The following is a 16,246-nucleotide window of genomic DNA, read 5'->3' on the forward strand; positions in this document are numbered from 1 at the left end:
AAAGTATTCAGTGCTTATCTATCTGATGGGCCACTTGTTGGATGACCACCTTCCACACATTTAAGGGCTTAAAGAGTAGGATCAGGAAACCTGTTTTATCCTACAAACTGTTGTCATCTAAGCATACCGAGATCTTCGTGCCAAGTGCAAGCCATCAGTCTCAGGGCTGTGGTGATTTCTAACAGCCTCTGCTTTCTAACACCATGGGGAAACCGATGCTTTGACCTTGAGGAAAATATGCATACCTATCCTGCATTAATTACCTCTCAACACCCCTCCTCCTCCCACCGTTTTTTAGGACGAAAACACCCAGAACCATATAGCAGCCAGAATTTAAGAACATTTATTTGCATTCAGCCTGAGGTGCTGGGGCTCAGCTCTGTCTGGAGTGGCTCAGGGTTTTGCTCTTACTAGAGTGGGGAACCTCTGTGGAGGCAAGATGACTTAGTGGCCATATTACAGTGACATCATTAATATTCCAGCATGAATTACTGCTCTAACCATTTAACCATCAGATATTACGCTGCAGGTTAGTGACCCTGTTGGAAAGCAGAGACTTGAAACAGTTCAGTCCCTCTTGGTCTAACCAGAGAGGGCAGATCAGATTGGGCTGGAGTCTTATTTGGACACAGAAACACAGTTCTTATGTCCTGGCTCTATCCAACAACATTAATAACTGCTATGGGCCCGTGCACATCACATAGGGCTGGGCTTTTCTTTAGAGTGGCAGCACTTCCCTTGGTTGGAATTTGGCTCCTGCCTCTGTCCAACCCCAGTAGCATTGCTCCTGAGCCTTATTCAACACTGAAGTGCCACTGGCCAATCCCTTAGGCAGCTGCTAATTCCAGGGAAATGCCCTGCACCTCTGCCCTGGCTGTTTAATCCTAGTCTCTGCAGGTTTATTTCCTAAATCCCATCTGAGCAGTGTGGCCAGATAAAGCAGAATTTACTCACCCAACCAATAAGGGGTAAGTGAGATCTGGACTTCTGGGCTTTGATGCTCATTTCTTGGGTAAGAGAGTTTTATTTCTACATCTTGGAGCATGGCCTCCCTCAGCCTTTTCTTTCTTTATGGGTATTGCCACTGGTCAAAGCACAGTCAGCAAATGCACCCTCCTGACCCTGGCAGGCCCCAGCTCTTCTTCAGAGTAAACACCCCCTTGTAAATGTACTAGAAAGGGGGTGTGTGCACCTCAGGCTGGGATGTCCCTGGTTAAAACTTCCCCAGGCTTCCAGCAGAGGCACAGCAAAGCATCCCACTGATTTTAGTAACAGTATGGGACAAGTTTCCAAGAAATTGAGGGATCCTGCATTGCCTTGTGGCTTCTGGGTGGGATTTGAACCAATGACTGAAATTAGAAAGCTGCCTGCAGTGAGTTGGTTTCGCTCCCACCCCATCCCAATTTTAGATTTTCATCTCAAATCTCCTTTTCATTGTGATTATATATAATATATAATCATAATCTGTTTGACAAGCTGGGGTTCTGACATCAGGCTCTGCTGCCAAAGAGCCATGGATGGAAATAACTAAAAACTCTTATGTACTTTGGGCAAAATGTAGTGTGCAAACAGAGCACAAACTCCCCAAATCTGTTGTTCTGTCTCTGTTTTTGACTGACTTCGAAGAAACATTAAGAATAATAATGAGAAGCTGATGACAATTGCAGCCTGAGGAATGCACCACTCCTAGAGAACAGATGGTGCAAAGACATTTTTAAAAAAACTTTTCTTAAAAATTAACTTGGCACCTGGGCCTTTCTTAGGACAAATGCTTGAACCTGGAGCAACCACAGCCCTTGTCAGTTGGGATCCATTGAAATCCATCGATTTTGCTGCAGAGGAATGCAGATTTAGCGAGATGCAGATTTCTTCTTTCTCTGTTATAACTGGAAGAATTTAGTTTCATAGCTCTAAAAATGATCATTTGTTTGTCGTTCAGCTCTGTGTTTTATCAAGTTCAGTGCTTTCTGCTGCTAATTTTTTACTTAGCAGTCCCCTAAGCATTTTCAAGTGGAAGTTAAATCAATCTGTAGTAAATTTAGCCCTATTGATAGTGGCTTTTCTCAAGCTTAATTCACTGGCTTCTTATAAATAGTTTTAGAAAACAACCTCTTAGAAAACAACATGTTCAACAACTGATGTCATTACTGTTATATTGAACTCAACAAGTTATCCTAGATAAAAGAATCTTGTGAAGAAAAGTATGTGACCTTGGTGTGAAGACTTTCAATGATTCCATGTTAAAAAAATCTATGCTTTATCACTTATTCAAGTTTGGCTGGCATTTACTTCCAAGTAATGAATCTCATTTGGCATTCCTCAGCTGGATTAAAGAACCATTCCATACTGGGTATTTTCTTTTTCCATCTGTACTTGGACATCCTAATAGAGTCATCTCTTAATCTCCTTTGTGATAGAATAATCAGATTGAGCTGCATAAGTCTCTCACTAGAAGGCATGGTTGGTTGTTAGGTTTTTTTACAGCCCTCAAATCATATGGATTTCCATATGGCTTGACATCAGCGGAGATTTATGCTAGCTTGGAATTTGGCTGTATATTTCAATTACTGTGAACATTTTGTGGCCTGGGGTGGAACACGCCTAAGAGCATGACAAATTATTTGTAACATGCATATCTGCTGAACTTGGTTTAGCAATCACATGGAGTAAAATTCAGTTGCATGCAGATGATCAGCAGAAAGCCCATGTCCCATTAAACTGTTTTCATGGGTTTATGTTCATCTTAAGTGCAATTGAGGCCATGGGAGCAAAGAAAAACATCAGCCATTGAGACAGATGCTTAACTTATGCACCTCATTTTTCATGGCCTCCGTGGAGTTGTGGTGATTTACACCAGCTGAAGACCTTGGCCCACAGCAAGGCAGCATAAACTGATAAAGGAGTCCAATCCTCAGCTGGCAGCTTATATGAGAGCTTGAATCCAACCTCACTGCTTGGTAATATCTCATTAGAGCCTGAGTCAATATGGCAAGGGGACAGAGTTATAACAGAGCAAAGCTGCAGCAACTTCACAGAATCCCTATTGCTCTAGGGCTTCTGAGGGAAAATATGGTCCATCATCTTTGTTTGTAGCTCCAGGCAGTAGTTTTCCCCCTAAAACAGATACAAACACAGACCTAAGTGAAATCCAAATGTTCGGCTGGTGGAAGTCCTTGGGATCCCATCCAAATGCTTTCCCTTTGTTATGGAAGCCACACAGCGAGGTCCTGAGCAGCCATGGGAATCAGTGCCATGTGTCAGTGCCCTTTGCAGTCCTGGTTTTCCACATATGTACATTTTCACACAGAAAAATTGTGTGCACACATGTGCATGTAGCTCACACAAATAGATGCACACACAAATCGCAGCCACTTATGTTCATATACGTCTTATATACGTCTTATATAAATAAGTACCTCTAAATATAGGAATGTGTACATTTATATTTTATGCAGAGGGACGCAGATAAGACTGATGCTGTGGACAGGGATGAGTGTGTGCTTATGTTAAGCTGCTGTCTGGTTGTGTACACCAGTGCGATCAAGGGAATGTGAATAGGAGCGTGTGTGTTTATGTATGCGTGTGTGGAGCTGGTGTGGGGAAGGGCCGCTGGGAAATAAATGATATGAAACGTCTGTACATTCCAGGGAAATGTTCGGATCCCTGAGGTTAAGGGATATGCTCTAGTCATAAAAATAAACACGCTGGTGTAGCATGCCATTGATATGTGGATAAACTCACTAAGGACGGGTAAAGTTTCAGCTTTCACCTCCTTCTGATGGTGAGCTCGCTGCTTCCCTCGCTGCCTCTTTTGACAGTTCAAAGTGAAATGACATTTTAAATAAGAGGTTAAAGAGCAGAGGAAAACAGAGGTTTTCTGCTTGAACCGGGGGAAATTTGATAAACCAGTCTTCCAGAGATGCCAGTGATTTCAAAAGGCTCCATTTCCTTTTGATAAGGTTTTGAGAGAGTAATTCAGAGTAGGATCTGTTAGCCAGAGCTCTTAGCTGCTAAAATGTCAGATCAGAGGCTGAGCTATTTCCCCAAGACTAATGGTTAGTTATTGCAAACTATAGCCTATTGTGCTGAGCCCTTTACAAAATCTTTGCTCCACTTCTATCCTGCCTTTAAAATTGCACTTAGATTTGCAATGGTCAGAGGAGTTTAATTAGGCAAGACCTAAAGAAAAGCTCATGTGCTTTAAAGCTTGACCTACTTTTTCCAACTATGTGTGTTCTAATAAAAGATACTACCTCCTCTTGCATACGATGCCTTGTACATGCCTCCAGACCATGACAGCTGCACCTCAAGACAAACATGAGGCACAGAAGCACCCAGAACTGCAGAGGGTGGAAGTTCTGGCCTGTCACCATTAGTTGTGTTGTAAGTTCAACCCATTATTTTTCATGATCAGTTATGGCATGGCTTCAAGAGCCAAATTTTTGACCAGAATGGTTCAGCCCACTTCATCTGAAGACCATGTGGAAGATCAGACACACCAATCTTTCCTCTGTCAGGTGCATGGAAATGTGACCAAACATCTGAGCAAACTTCAAGTGAGCAGAATTCAGGTATCCCCATCATGTGATGGGACTAGAGAGGTCCCCATCAAATTGTTCTGTGCCATGCGAGGTACATGCCAGTTCTCAGCTCCTGCCTGGGTTCACATGTGACCCACAGGGAGAGAGCTCTCTGTTTGTCCATGTGCTGAAAGAGGGAGTGCCTCTGGGAAAGGCAGCAGTGGGGAGAGATTGCTGAAGCATTCCATGGAGGGTCCAGCCTGAGGACCTTCCTTTGAAGACAGCATCATGGCCTGTCATGTTGTTCTGGTGCAGCAGACCTGGGCTGAGGGGCAGAATTTGGACTTTGCTGTCAGGTAATGAGATTAGTTTGGAGGAAAGAAAATGCATATCCCATAGACTGCTAGACTGCTCTCTCCCAGGTTTCCTGCATTACACCAGCCAACAGCTCCACATCTCTCTGAGCAAGTTCCTCCTGGAACACACACAACTTTACTAAGCCATTGGGTGCTCCAGTGGTGTCTGAAAAACTTGAGTGTGTGGGAAAGTGGAGAGAGTAAAGACCAGGACATCTAAAATGCTGTCACAAAGGAGTCAGTCAAACACAGAGGTACAAACCTACTATCCTGAAAACACCCAATCTAGCCTTGACCAGTGTGACTTTCCAAAAACATTAAAAGGACCGTGCTGATTTACATCAGCTGAAAATTTGGCCCTGGCCCACCACTCAGTTGCAGGAACCATGTGAAGTAAGAGACATGCAGGTTGTATAAACATGGATCCTATAGAGGTGCAAGATAGATGATAGAAGCAGGTGTCTGTCTAGGAAAACAAAAGCATGGTTATCTTTCTGTAACAAGCTGGAGTGTGACACACTCAAGATTCCTGTTATGGGTGCACTGTACAGCAAATCCCTGATTTTCATTCAGGGTTTTGCAATCACTGCTATCTTAACTCCAAGCCTCGTTAAATCAACCTCTTCTGAACTGTGGTACAATGTTACAGTGCAGATCCTCCCGTTCCCCAATGGGAAACACACTTGGACTCAGGAGCCATCATTTAACCTTGGAGTCTCTGAATCAACAAGGCAGTTTCTGCTCAGACACCTGGCAGCACATGCATTTTATGCTTTAACATGGCTGGTAAATCCTGGGTGGTTAAGTAAACTTAACCTTCATTTATGAAACTTGCGAACCAAAGGGTAAAATGTGCCTTGTGCAAGTAATTACGTAAAGGTCTTAGAGAGTGGAGTTATCACTTAAAGACGCCGGGCATTGCTAATGAGTTGACTGAGAATTGATCTCTCTGTAATTTAGTTATTTATATGCAGTTCCTGTTTTCCATGCTCAGCTATAGGTCAAGCCCACTTTGAACTGCTCAGAGACCCCCAAGTTTGTCAAGCAAAGTCCCAAAGCCATGGCACAATGATATTTTAGAAGAGTAAATATTGTCCTGAGGGGCTTTAAAAAGGAGGCAAAGCTGTTTGCTTTCTAGCTGGTTCTTTAAACTGGACAACTGCTTCCTGTTACTAAGGGGTCTCTCAGCAACGTGACTTTGCTTCTGTTAAACAGAAAAGAGCTTCAGGAAAAATGTCAGTACCACCATCCAGGTATTTTCATATCCCGGCGAGCTGGGCAGGAACAGCCTTGGGGTTCTGAACAGAAATATGTTCACATTATTCTGCAAATAGTGTAGCATGGGTATAACAGATCCTGGGCTGGAGGAAGCAATGAAAGAACTCAGGCTGCTAAACATCACCCTCAGGACTGATTTTATGCCAAATGGTTGTGAGGAATGTTCAAAATCCCGTTTGCTGCCTTATATTCATGTCTGAGTATATACACTGCGTGTGTGTGTTATCCCATATTTGTAGACTCAGGTGTGAACTTACTGGTGCTGCTGCCTAAAGGTTCATGCAGATGGGCATCTCACGTGGAGGAACAGAGGATGCTCCACTATGTAAAGGTACATTTTGGATGCCTGAGCTGGCAGCTGTATGCCATGAACACCACACTCACACTGGAATGGGACACCTCTGAGAGCACACACACGTTCCGCTTCTTTCTGCAGACTTCAGCCACAGGTTCACACTGGGCTGGGCAGAGAGAGAACGTGCAAATGTGAGCACACCTGGGACGAAATAGCCAGCATCACCCAGCAGATCAGCTGAGCTGAGGTTTTTGAGCCCAGCATAGCCAGGAACAGTAGGATGCTGTTTGTGCCTAAATGTGGATGTTTGGCAATGGAGCCCAAGTGGCCATGGCCAAAGCCAGAAATGGAGATGGGGAATCTGGAAATTGCAGGGCTGAGCTTGTTGCAGACAGTTCTTCACTTGGCAACACAGACATCTGGTGAAGGTCTTTCTTCCTACTTGAACTGGTGTTACTGAAAATATTGGCAGCGCTCATGGGCAAGGAACTATTTGCAAATAGTTGAGGCTTTGTAAGGGACTCTGGCTAAAATGGGGCAAAACTTGCCTTGTAAACACTGATGACTTGCAAGAACAGGACACTCCTGGGATCCAGTTGCTGCTGAAAACATGGCTGAAATTACCCTCCTCTAACTCTCTTCCTTAGCTGCCGTGTTGGTTTATGACTCACTAGTGCAGTTGAAGACTTTCAAAACAGTCTTGCTTGGCTCACAGCTGTGTCTCAGTTGAGGATTTTTATTTTTATTTATGTGTTTGTTTGTTTTGTTTTGTTTATTTGAGAATGACAAATTTGGCTTGTAGCCAAATACCCTAGAGAGAGCATCATCCTTTCTCGTGCTTCCTTAGTTGTGTTTGAGAGGCTGAAGGTACCTGGGGCAGTCAAGTCTCCCAACCTGGCAAATCATGAGGTTTGTTCAGCTTGAACAAACACAGCCTCTGTGTAAGGACTTAAATCAGCCACAGTCCTGTCCCTGCTGTTGCAATCCTGTGTCTGCTGAACATCCCTGGGAGAGCAGAAGAATGTGCTGTGGAGGTGACACACAGCTTTCTATGTGGGCAGGGCCCAACCCATGGCAGCAGCAGGAGCCTTGCACTGAGACTTCTTGTGGGTGATGGATGTTGTTATGGAGCATCTCTGTTAGTTAGCTGTAATCTCTAAAAGCTGATTTTTGTGCTGGGAGCACTTCAGAGACTCAGGATGGATGAATCCCAGTCTGTATGATCCTGTGTGCTTGCTAGCTAAATAGATTTGAGGGGCAAATGTGGGTCACATGACCTTGATCCCACTGGTGAAAAGATAAAGAAACTCCTGAAGGTTGGAGAGAATTTGCAGGAGGATTGATGGAATATCTTTTTCCCACCAGTCCTTGGTATCTAGGGTCTTGTCTACACATTTGTTTCAAATCAGGTGAAGAGAGAGATCCACAAACGTGGCACCATCTCTTCAAGGAGAACTGTACCACCTCTCCAAAAGTCTCCTCTAACTCTCCCCTCAGTGTTCCAAGCCCTTTCCTCCATCCCAAGGAGAATCTCTCCTTGCTGCTGTAGGGGCTTTGCAGGGAGGAAGGAATCCTTCGCCATCTAGTGAGCAACGCTCACCATCACCGGCTGCTGCCGCTGGAGGAAGGGCTGGTCCGTGGCTCTGATGGAAAAATCCTTTTTCTCACCTCCAACATACCAAGCTAGAACCTGTATTGTGCCCTCTCACCCACCGTCAATAACATCTCTCTGACAGGCTTTTTTAGGCAGCAAATTACTCTTACATGGAGTTTAAGCATTTCACCTCCTGGGAGGACCACTGCTGCTAAAGCACGTGTTTCCTCTCCTGCTCTGCTTGGGATTGCAGTGGTAACACCAAGGGAGACGGATCGGTGTGACATGTTCATTTAGCTACAGATGTAGTGCAAAGTCCACAGTTGGTCTGTGGCTGTATTAGAAACAGAAACTCTCTGTGAGATACAATGCATGCACTGAGAAGGGAATTTTTTCTTGTATTTGTCTTTTTTCTTTCTTCTTTTTTTTTTCTTTCTTCTGGGATGCCCATAACTGTACAGGGTCCAAATTCCCTCTATCTCAATTTAAGAAATGTCTGATAAATGACTGCTCCTTTAGAGGGTTTCTAAAGGTTACCTGACATCTGCTGGGAGACACTAATGAGCAGGAAGCAGGGCAGGAGCTATTGATAGATCCATTCCTGCCTTCCTGTTGGTTTTCTATTGCCTGTCCCCTATTTTTAGCCTATTTTCCAAAGGAAACAGGGAGCTGTGTGATTGCTCTGCCTCATTGGTCTATCAGTCCCTGCCTAATCACTCAAACAGGCAGGTTTCAACCAGGTTTGTGTTTGGAATAGACTCCTATTAGAACTCTTAGTGTTTTGTGGAAATAAATAGCCAAGGCAGAGGGAAGAACCCCAGATCACTGCTCTGGCTGAAGGGAAGGTTGTTACATGAGCCCAGCACTTTTTCAAGTCCAAGTGAAGCCACATACAAATGGGATTCAGATAATGGTGTTTCATACATTCATTTATAAAGTTACTTGTTATTATCATGGCTAATTAGTATGTTAACTATATAAAGCCTTTTATAAAATGTTGTATTTTTACTTGTGTTGCAAAAACATCTTAATAACCCCTCATTAGGAAGGAGATTCAATGCGTCAAGTGCAATACAAGCTTGTAACCCACAGATGATCCCAGCCCCTCCAGTGTGGTGTTTTATTCAGGCCACAGCCTGAATTTAAAGGCCACAGTTTATCTGTGCCACAGCCACTGCACAGTGTTATGGATACTGTAAAATTCAGGAGTTGGACACTCTTTTAGAAGGCCTATTTTAGAAAAATAGGGAAGGATTTTCTCTGTTTTATATTAAATCGGAGGGACATCACAAACTGGATGTTTGGCAGAGCTAAAGAAAAGCTCATTTCAGCTGAGGATGATGATACAACACTGATGCAATACTGATCCAAACATCTATCAGTCAGTGTCTCTGGAGACCCTCCAGAATGAGCTGTTGCAAAGCAGAAGTCGTGAGTTGGGTTTATCCCTCCAGCTGCTTTACACCAGCTCCAAGTCAGTCACTGTGACTCCGTTCTGCATTTATTCTGTGCATTTCAGTGCTCAGGGGAGAGGTCAAGGGCTATCTTGAAGGTTAGGAGATTGCTCATAGCCAAGGGCCATTCCTGAACTGTGTCAATATTTGGTCTTACATAGAAGATACGAGCAGGAGATAAGAGGGCTCTGAGACACATCCGCTGGGAAGGCGAGGCCAGGCATCTGATGAGGAGGATGAAGGTGAGGACAGTGGGGAAAAGGATTGCCCGTAGTCCCACGTTGCAATGGAGGTACTACTTTGCAGCTCACTGGTATTTCCCTTTGCTGGGTTGCATGTAGATGGAGGAGCTGTGTCACTCCTTAAAGGAAGGAATAAGCAGCCTGGCCAAGGTTAAAATGCAAATCCTAGCTAAAACCCAGAGTCCCTCAACTTCAAATCCAAGTGCAACTCATTTGCTCCCAGTGTTATAACTGGGGAGCACCTGTAACCAACTGCAGAGCACAGTGCTCTTTGGGGTGCAGCGTGGCACCTGGTTGCCCATGCACCCTGTAAAGGAGAGGTGTGCAATGGTCTGGGACCTAATAGATCCTATATTCAGTGGCCACCGCGAGAGGAAGGTGAATTCCTGTAGTTTGAGCAATCTCAGGACTGTTGCACTGGGAGCTGAAAGGAAAGCTCAGAGGGCACAGAGTATGGAATGTAATCTTGAGTGTTAATACAGGGTTAAAAACCTGATAATTTTTAACTCAAGGGGAAAAATCTCTCCCATCCCTTCCTTTCTCCCTAGCAAACTCACCCTGATTTCTATTAAATAGCTATTATGTAATTACAGTATATATTGCCTACTTAAATGCTTTCTGTCATCTGATTTACATGATTGAGCTATTCATTCTTCCCTTTTCCACCTGTTTCTTTGTGCTCCAGAGCACTAGTAAATAGCCTGTGAGCTTTACCAGAGGAATGGCTGCAGCCCGTGGCAGCCCCTGCTCTGCAAATGGCAGGTGTTTTTAGGGTGCTCAGTGGTTTGCAGTGAAACCTCGCCTTGGGGAGACCAGCTCCTCCTGAAGCCAATCTTAAAAATACTGGAAAACTTTGCTAAGGTTTTGTTGACAAAGGAATCCTGTCCTTGCACCTTGGCTGTGGCTCAGGAGGTGCTGAAGTCTGATGGGCAATGGCTTAGTCTCTGCACAAAGAAGCAAGTGGGCTGGAAAGCTCCTTTTACTGTTCAAACGGATGTTTCCCCAGGCTCGTAAAATACTCAGTTTAAGTAGTAGCTATATTTCTAAGGCCAGTCCCACACCTGCAACAACCTTGTAAATGGCGCTGGGATATATGGCTTTAAGACTCCTTGTAAAAAGTAAGATCAACACAAGATTTACACAGTTTTATGGAATTGTTTTATAAGCTATTTTGACAATGAATCCTGCTATCAACATCACCTCTGGTGTTAATCATGGAGGAAGCATTTAGCAGGAGCCAACAAAGATTAATGTAAACCCCTTTCCTAGGTAGCTGTTGGACTGAGCTGGTTATCTTTCAAAATCTGGGGCATCATTCATGCAGCATGTTTCTCATCACCAGGTCACACGTAGGTGGAAGAGCCTTGTTGCTCCTCAAAGGAAGGAATAAGCAGCATGGACAAGGTCACATTAAACTGAGAGCTGAGGCTCCCCACTGCTAATGTGCTCTCACTGCTCACCTTCCATGTTAGCTCTCAAAGACAAGAAGTCAGGATCAAACTGGCACTTGCTCCGTGCTCCCAGGATGCTCCCAGTTTTCTCTGTAACTGTACCTGTGAGTGTAAAACCTGCTGTGCTGGGTCACACCTGGGTCTGTCCTGCACCATAGGCAAGACTCCTGTGGTAGCCAGAGGCAAATGCCTTGGAAAAAGCAACAGCAAATCAAGGACATTGCATTTCCCCTGAGCACTTTCCCAGAAGGATTGTCTGCAGGTCAGGGGATTTCCAACACTGCTGTGCTTTGTTTGCTGGTTGCCCCCAGTGGAGCTCTGTTTTCCTGATATTTTTCCAATTTTTCCTTCAGCCCCGGTGGTCTTTCTACATACCCAGCCTCCTTCAGCAAGGACTCCCTTGGATCCTCTGTTGCCCAAGAGGAACCTCACCCTCCTGCTTCAGCCTGGCTCCCAAAAGCTTCACCTGATGGCTGTGAGTCCTGTGCTGGAAGGGAGTGAGCAGCTGCTCCCTTTCTGGCTTCTCCTAGTGACTCAGGATTTTGTAGCCCTCTGCCATCCCCTGCTAAGCTGTTTCTCTTTTGTATACTTACAAGTCCTTAACAAAAAGCACAGGAACAGAGTTGGTCTGTATTTCCAATTTCTTCGTGTTCTGAAGGCACCTAGAGAGAATGGCTGGAGGCTGAATGAGGTGCATGGTATTTTGGCATCCTCTGCTGTTTGCCCAATGTAATCATCCTACTCAGGCAAATCTTGGCCCTCTGCACACAAGGGGTGTTCCATGCACGAAGTAACTGCTTTGCAGTATAAGATATGGCCACGAGATGTCTCTTTGAGCCGTACATGATTCCAGCCCGGGAAACAGGAGCCCCCCTGGATCACAAACTATGCAGAAGCTTCTGGGGCCAGAGGTTGGCACCATCCCTGGTGAACACCCCCCTGCTGCAGTTAACAGGATTGAAGAGCAAAGCCATTTGTGCAGACAGAGGTGACACCTGTTGTCAGGTCTGCAGGTGTAGGTGAGAGGCAAAAAAAGTCCCATAAGCCCAAACAGCTAAGCTTTCAAACACACAAGTTGTTTTTCACTCCAAAATAAGAACTACCATCTTCAAACTGAGTCTTAGCTGAGAACAATCAGTCTGAGAGTAATTGGATTTTGTTGGTTATTCAGATTTGTGGAGGAAAAAAGTGTGATTGATACCTGTGGAGAAAAGGTAATGGCCTTAGTGGGCAGAGAAGAGATAAGATTGTTGGTCAAAGGGAGAGAGAAAGAGAGGAGAAAAGAGAGATGGATGTTTACTTGTTGTGGGATAATAAAGGCTTTACTGCTTCTGGTTTTAGGGAAATATATGTGCTATAAAAACAAGTGAGTCTATGAGTTCTAATATGCAGCAGATGTGGGAAATTAACCTTATTGTTTAACTGTATCTTGTAGGTTTCCCATGAGGCTCTGGACCAGAAAGCCAGAAATGACATGATTGTTTTGTGAAAATGTTCTCCAGTTGGTAACTGAGTACATCAGATGAGTGGCAATACAATGTAATTGCCAAATAATAATTTTGGGTAGATTAGCATCATAAACTGACAACAAATTCCCAGCACAAAATTGCCCCGATCAAAAACTTGCCTATTGCTCTGAACACTATCAGTCCTTACCAAATGACCATTTTCCAGCTGAGAAGGTGCTGATGGTCATGCTTGGAAAAAATTACCCATCATCCAGTCTTCAGCTGGTTACCATCCCAACCTGGGACCAGACCATTTCTGCAAGTAAGTGGCAAAATGTTTGTTTGATCTGGTAGCTGGAACCCTTTGTTGGGAGCTCACAATGTGTGAAAAAAAGAGAAGAAAAGCGCTGTCTGTAATGCATCTGGAATGAATGCTTTCCTTGCCTGCCGATTAGAGCAGATTATAGTTCACCTGCTGTGAACTAATCTCTCAGGGAGAGGGTCAGTTGTTTGGATAGTGTTGCTAATGGAAGGCAAAACCTTTCTCTACATTCCCTCCTTCAGTGCTGGGTCTGTTTAGGAGATGAGTCAGTCCTGGGTTATTCATCAACTTACTTAGGAGCTATCCACCCAAGTTCACAAGTACCACTAAAGCACTTTACAATTACAGGAAATTATACTTAGGAGCTAATGTTAAAACACAGCGCTCTGCTCACTTCTCCAGCATGAGAGGCAGAGTGTCAGATTCGTGGCCCGCATTATTTCATTGCGCTGGAGAAAATACGTGGCAGGAATTTATTCCTTAACACACTCCTCTTTGTGGATCTCAGCTCCAGCAGTGCTGTGGGGACATTTCCCCGGGAGAGGCTGGGGAAGGGGTGAGGCAGTATGATGAGGAGCCTTTCTGGTGGTTGCACTGGGTCCTTGGCTTGCTGCAGAAGAGCATGTCAGAGCAGTGCTGTGGGCAGGGGCCCCTGGCAGCCTGCCTTGCTCAATGGGTGCAGTGTGACATGTCTCACTGCCAGGGCTCAGACACCAGGAGAGAGGATGGTGACAGTCCTCCCCGGGGTGTGCTGTGCTTGCACTACCTCCAGGTCCCTTATCCTCAGCCTTAGGCTCTTCACCCTATAGGATTTAATGGGCAACTACATATTGCTTGTTTTATTCATAGCCCTGCTCTTGTAGGACTGATGAATATCATAGCATGGTTTGGGTTGGAAGGGACCTTTAAAGATCTTCTAGTCCAACCCCTTTGCAATGAGCACTTTCAACTGGATCAACTCAGAGCCCCATCCAACCTGACCCAGACTGTTTGCCCACCTCTCTGGGCAATCTGTTCCAGTGTGTAAAAAACTTCTCCCTTATATCTAATATGTGGGATTCAACCAATGAATTCCCTGTGTGAAGGCAGATGGCTCTCTCCATGCCCTGTCAGTCCCTCTGACCCAACAAAGGGTCATGCTCTGGACTCTTCCTGAGGGCCTCGTGCCAACCCCTCTTCAGTTTAGGGTAGATTCAGCAGCAGGATATCCTCCATAGGTTTGTTGCCATGTAGGAATTGTTCTCTGTCTGCACGTGAGCAAGCATTGTTTGGTTAGTTTCTTATTTTTGTATCACTTGCAATGTGGGTTTTGGAACAAAGTCAATAAATGTACACATGGGTGTCAATAACTCATGTTTTTGTCTCAGAGACAGACCCTCTGTTTAGACAGTGATTTTTAATCCCACTTTAACTCCCATAGTCCCAAGGAAATGATAACTAAAAGTCTTCTTTATGGTCTTTGTAACTGCTTAGTCAATGGTTTGTACTACTGAATTTTAGTGAGAGATTTTTTGAAAAGGAATATTTTTTCAGCTACAGTTTGCAAGATGTAGTTAAAATGACAAAAATGTTGAAAAGCAAACCATTACTGTTCCTTTTAGCCTTTTGTTGTTTTGCTCCTGGACTCTGCAACACCAGCATTACTAACCAAGGGCTCTCAAGGAGAGTGATTTACCAGTATCAGACCCAGCTGCCCAACTTTGCATGTCCAAGATGCCCACCTACAGCAGGGTCCACCCATGTGGGCCTCACAGGCAAAAGCAAGCTCAAAAATCACATCTCCAGATGCTTATACCATGTTCTCATGCATTCTGACCTACAGAGACACACAGAGGTGCTTAATTGTGGACCTATTTTTGTTAGACAAGATGCTGGTTCTAGAACAATGAAGCTTTCCCTCTTCCCCCATGAAACCAGCCCATCAGTGGGATTTTGATCATGATGTTGTTGTCTTTTCCTTCCCAGTGACCAAAAAGGTATTTTCCATTCAAACCCCTTTTATAGGAAAATTTATAACCATAGGTAATGATAAATCTTTTAGGGATGTACAAAAGATGTATATTTTGCTCTCATGCAGCCATTGAGCAAGGTCTGTATTTCACTGCCTTCTGTTTAATCCAGGCTTCTCCTGGGGACACCCAGCTGCAGTGGAATATAGATATTTTGCCATCTGAGGCCACTTGCCTTATGATTAAGAGGAGGTTCTTCAGTGCTAGCAAGATGATCATCAATTTTATGTCCTGTAATTTCTCTGTCCTTAACTTTACAACATTTCAATAATTTGCCTCTGACTTAGTAGCTTAAATTTGTCTGTAAATCTGTTCTCCTGGGAGTGTAAGAAAACATCTTTAAATCATTCTTATGTGGAGAGACACTTGCAGTATTTTTTATTAATATTATTCATTGCTTTTATGACAAGTGAAAGCCATGACTGAGGTACTGAGCAACCACACAGAGATCTGAAAAGAAAGAAAAAAAAAAAAGAGAGAGATAAAGAGAGAGTGTAGGAGTCACTGTCAGCTTTTTGTACACCCCAGGTTGAGCAGTGTCTGTGATATTGCTGGAAATCTGGAATTAAACCTGTCTGGGCTGATGCTTTAAATGTCAGCATGCTCTGTTTCCCTCCAATGTGACTAATTTTTTTAATTTTCGGTTCTGTGAAACCTCATTTTTCTCTCCTTCAGAATACTTAGAATAATAGATTCTTGCTTTTATTCCGGTTGTCACAGGGACATGAGAATGCTAAAATACCAGAACAAGTGTTTGTGCTCCCTATCTCTGCCTGCACTGGGTTTTAAGAAAAAGATAGTAGTGATTCCAGCAGTGTCATGTTAATTTTGTGGTCCAGGGACCGCTGTCCCTGGAGTCACACGTGTCCAGAGCTGTTTGCTGCAGTGGATGCTCTGTTAGTACTTTTATGTTAATAAAGAGCTGATCATGAAGAAATCCTCATCCTGTGGAAGCAGGACAAGAAAAATCCTGAGTGCCCTGAAGTCTTTGCACTGGCCTCCGTGGGGTTTGGTGTCAAACCGCTGGAGCCCAGTGTTATAATTCAGGGTTGCTGGCATAGCAAGCAATAATCATTCCTGGGATGTGACCGTATAAACCCTCCAAAAACACTAAAAGCTGACCTTAGGAACAACAAACCCTCTTTAATTCCTGTAACTGTCTCTAGATGGCACTGTGGCAGTAGAAGTTTTACAAGGAGAAATTTGAAGGGAACGAGTAAGGAGCCAGGAGGCTGCGGGCTCCTGTCCTCTGCCAGGATGTTCCTGGGCTGCAGGAG

General features: G+C 44.3%; 2 long non-coding RNA genes across 3 annotated transcripts in view; both read left to right on the forward strand.

The window, feature by feature from the left end:
* The window catches only part of LOC113949985, a 210,797-nt gene that overhangs the window by 181,958 nt on the left and 12,593 nt on the right, over positions 1 to 16,246 (forward strand). The gene's annotated exons all lie outside the window — the stretch shown is intronic.
* LOC113949986 lies at positions 9,657 to 11,181 on the forward strand. The gene is made up of 2 exons (XR_003528631.1): positions 9,657 to 9,739; positions 11,082 to 11,181. It is a non-coding gene; the product is annotated as an uncharacterized LOC113949986 (long non-coding RNA).

Source organism: Corapipo altera, unplaced genomic scaffold, assembly GCF_003945725.1.
Source record: "Corapipo altera isolate COAL_440 unplaced genomic scaffold, ASM394572v1 112, whole genome shotgun sequence".
Lineage (NCBI taxonomy): Eukaryota > Metazoa > Chordata > Aves > Passeriformes > Pipridae > Corapipo > Corapipo altera.